The 4,642-nt window shown below is 37.0% G+C and overlaps 1 long non-coding RNA gene across 1 annotated transcript; it reads left to right on the forward strand.

The window, feature by feature from the left end:
- Positions 1-403: 403 nt before the first annotated feature.
- Positions 404-1,540, forward strand: LOC128281538 (uncharacterized). Its single transcript, XR_008271763.1, has 2 exons — positions 404-519; positions 1,314-1,540. It is a non-coding gene; the product is annotated as an uncharacterized LOC128281538 (long non-coding RNA).
- Positions 1,541-4,642: the final 3,102 nt, after the last annotated feature.

A 4,642-nucleotide genomic window follows, 5' to 3' on the forward strand; every position in this document is an offset into this window, starting at 1 on the left:
GAAAAATTATAAAAAATTGAATAAAAATAATTAGGGACTTAAATTTATATGTCTATAATTCTTAATGAGTCTATTTTTAATAGAAACAAACGATAAAATCATTTGAATTCTGTATAAAGAGATAATTTATTTTTAGTGAAGAAGGGTCAGAACTGTTAGACAACAGAACAGGGGTGACTTTGATGAATAAACTGTACTGATTGGCTAAACCAAAAATTCTGAAAATTTTATGGTAAAAATATATATGAGTCTAGTTTCAGGGAAAATTAACGGATCTTAATTTTTAGTTCCGTAGCTCAAGTTATAAATAATTTAGTGACTATGACTCAAGTAGACAGCTTTGAATGAACTATAAATAATAGTTGAATTATAGAGACTATTGCATATGAACATGAAATGTATTAAATTGATAATTAAATTTATTTATTTAGATCCAGAAGATTCAAATACGAAGCTAGATCGAGGAAAGGAAAAAGTTCGGGATTAGTAGATTTTTACTGTTTACAAACAAGTATCAAGGTAAGTTCGTGTAACTTGAATTATATTCTGAAATGCTTGAGATTGTATGTTATTGATGTGAATATGATTTGAGTGTTCATTGTATGAAAATTAATGAAACATTGATATATTTGATAAAATGGGAAGAAATCCCGGTTGAATGAAAGGAAAATTCGATGGATCTCTGAAAAGGAATTGACGGTAAAAAGGATCTAGCCCAAACGGGTGATCCTATCCTGATATAGCCCTCCCGAAGAATATGTGTAAAATGGATTTAGCCCGGACGGGTAATCCGAATTAGGGTCTAAATTTAGCTTGGACTGGTAATTCAGATCCAAGCTCATTAGAGTAATTGTCGTTGTAGGGGATTTAGCCTGGACTGGCAATCCCGACAATACTCTATGAGTTTATATTGCAGGGGATTTAGCCTGGACTGGTAATCCCGCTGCAAGGTTGAGGTTCGCGGGAGTGTGCTCTCTGAAATGGAAATGTGCGCACATGAATATGAATTGACAGACCCGGAATTGTACACTAAAAGTGTACCTCTGAAAATCCATCAAAAATTCCAAGAAATTCAACGGGATAAATATGGAAAAATAACAAGGAAATGGAAATCATAGTATATATTATTGGTACATGGAAATTATTGTACTAACTTGAATGTTGAGTTTGTGCATATTAGGGTAATAATGCGTTGAATGGATATATGGATGTTTATTGTATTGTATTGAAAATATTAGGTAAGTATAATTCTTGTTACATGAGCTTACTAAGCACGAAGTGCTTACCCCGTTTCCTTTTTCCCTATTTTGTAGTGTTAAGAGCTCGGAGGTCGGATTTGGTCGGAGACACATCACACTGTCAACCTCAGGATTTCGGTATATAAAGAAACTTTATTTTGGAAATCAATGGCATGTATAAGCTAACAAAGTAAATGTTAACGTGAAATAAATGTAAAGTTAGCCATTAGTATGGTTAACAAACCTGGTTATAGATATGTGATGACGTTATCTTATATAAATGCATGAATCTATCATGAAAATATGTTGAATTGATTTGGTTGATGTGGATTGGTCTCGATTTAATATTACAGGGAAGGTTAGATATTTATAAAAGGGCTATATTGAATATAAAAAAAAATTTAATTCGTAAACTCCGGTAATGCCTCGTACCCTATTCCGGCAATGAATACGGGTAGGGGTATTACATTTATTGGTATCAGAGCTACGGTTTAGCCGGTTCTAGGACCGATGTAGCAAATACGGGATTAGTTATACATGCCATTTAAATTATTATTGATAGTGTGATATCTCCTGACCATTTAAAATGTGTTTTTCTTATAGTAATGTCATCTGACCGAGCTCAATCTGAGGAAGCTGGGAGTCATGCTCCGGCTTCCGTACAAAGAGAAGAAACTAGCAGTCGAAGGCCCGAGACAGAGGGTCGAGGGGAGGAGGCAAAAATAGCCTTCTTTCAAATGATGAATGAATGGTTTAATCAATACTTAAGAACTAACCTCAGAGTGCAAAGTTCAAGCTCCCTCCTACTCCTCCACGGTTCCCGAGATCCCACAAGGTACAGGTACTGAATCTGTCAGAAAAGGAAAAGCTCCAGTAGATAAAATTCGAAAATATGGGGCTTAAGAATTTCGAGCAGCAGTTGATGATGATTTCGAATGGGCTGAATTCTGGTTAGAAAACACTACTCGGGTTCTGGAAGAATTATCTTGTACACCAGAAGAATGTCTGAAATGTGCCGTCTCACTGCTAAAAGATACAACTTACCATTGGTGGAATACTAAAGCTTCAGTTGTTCCAAAGAAGAAATTACATGGAATTCTTTCGCATCGAGTTCGAAAAAAAAAATATCACCAGAGGTTCCTTGACCGAAAAGAAAAGAATTTCTTGAAATGAAATAGGGCAATAGATCAAGATCTCGAATATGAAAGAGAATTTGTTCGATTGAGTAAATATGCTCGAGAATGGGTACAATCGAAGTGAAATGTGCAAACGATTCAAGAAGGGTTGAATGAAGACATTAAGTTAATGATCGAATTCTTGAAATTCGAGTTTGCTACATTGGCGAGAGAGCTTATAAAGCAGAAGAATTGAGCAAAGAAAAGAAACAGGCTGAGAGGGAAGCTCAAATTTTTAGTAAAAGACCGATGGGAAAATCCCAGTTTTCTGCTTCAAAGAACTTGAAGAAATATCAAGATCGTTCTACTTCAGCCATTGGGTATTTGGGCAAAGAGCGAGGTTCTCAACGCACTAATCCAAGGCCTTCTACTCCATCAGTGACCAGTGTTGGCAGTGTTGGCACTTCTAAACCGAGATGCCAGTACTGTAATAAAGCTCATTTTGGTGAATGCCGATTTAAGAGTGGGGCTTGTTACCGATGTGGTTCTTTTGACCATTTCCTCAGAGATTGTCCAGAAAGGGTTGAAAAAGAAGTTGAACATATATCGGCCGAGTAATCTAGTTTCGAGGCGGACCACCTCGACCATCCGGTAATGTCGATGGTAGTCGAGGAGCTACAAAAGATACTATGGGTAGGCTCGAGGTACGAGCACCGCTAGGACATATGCCATTCGTGCGAGAAGGTGCTTCACAGACCGATGTTATTATGGTACATTTTCTTTACTTGATAATTGATATTATCGCATTGATTGATCCTGGTTCTACGATTCATATATAAGTGTTAAACTTGCAATTGTTAAAAATTTATCTGTTGAACCTCATCAATTTGTGGTTAAAGTCTCGAACCCCTGGGCGGTCTGTGTTAGTGGATAAAATTTGTAAAATTGTCCACCGATGGTAAGAGGTTATTGTTTCCTACCGATTTGATGTTACCGCCATTTGATGAATTTGACGTGATATTGGGTATGGATTGGTTAACCCAAAGATGATGCGGTAGTAAATTGTAAACAAAAATATATTGTGCTAAAATGTCGAATGGTGAGTTGCTCGGGTTAAATCTGATCGAGACGGAGGGTTATCGATATGATTTCATAATGGCGACCTGAGGTATGTCAAAAAGGGGTATGATGCTTACTTGGCTTATGTACTCGACTCCAAGGTATCTGAGTCAAAGATACAGGCAGTTCAGGTGGTATGTGAATTTTTCGATGTGTTTCCAGAAGAATTACCAGGATTGCCACCAGAAAGAGAAGTGGAATTTTCTATAGATTTGATTCCGGGAACTACTCCGATCTCCATAGCTCCATACTGAATGGCTCCTATAGAATTAAAAGAGTTAAAGACACAGTTGCAAGAGCTTGTTGACAAGGGTTTTGTCCGACCGAGTCATTCACCTTGGGGTGCTCCGGTTCTGTTTGTGAAAAAGAAATATGGGTCTTTGAGATTGTGTATCGACTACCGACAGCTTAATAAAGTAACCATAAAGAATAAGTACCTGTTACCCCGGATTGATGATTTATTTGATCAGCTGAAAGGTGCTACTATGTTTTCAAAGATTGATCTTCGATCAGGTTATTATCAGTTACGAGTAAAGGAGTCAGATGTGCCAAAAACAGCCTTTAAAACCATGTACGGGCATTATGAGTTTCTAGTTATGCTGTTTGGGCTAACTAATGCACCTGCAGTATTCATGGATTTGATGAACCGGATATTCAGACCGTACTTAGACAGATTTGTAGTAGTATTCATTGATGATATTTTGGTTTATTCTCGGGATGAAGAAGAACATGCAGAACATTTGAGAATTGTGTTGCAAATTCTACGAGAGAAGCAGTTGTATGCTAAATTCAGTAAATGTGAATTTTGGCTTCGAGAAGTGGGTTTTCTTGAACACATTGTATCTACCGAAGGCATCAGGGTAGATCCAAGTAAAATCTCAGCTATTGTCAATTGGAGTCCACCGAATAATGTATCTGAAGTTAGAAGTTTCTTGGGTTTAGCTGGTTATTATCGGAGATTTGTACAGGGATTCTCTATGATAGCTTCTCCAATGACTTGATTATTGCAGAAAGATGTAATGTTCGAGTGGACTGATGAATGTCAACAAAGTTTCAACCGATTGAAAGACCTATTAACGAAAGCACTGTATTAGTGCAAATGAACCGGTAAGGAATTTGTTATTTACAGTGATGCCTCATTAAATGGTTTAGGTTGTGTTTTGATGCAAG

The sequence above is a fragment of the Gossypium arboreum genome, chromosome 10, assembly GCF_025698485.1.
Source record: "Gossypium arboreum isolate Shixiya-1 chromosome 10, ASM2569848v2, whole genome shotgun sequence".
Taxonomy (NCBI): domain Eukaryota; kingdom Viridiplantae; phylum Streptophyta; class Magnoliopsida; order Malvales; family Malvaceae; genus Gossypium; species Gossypium arboreum.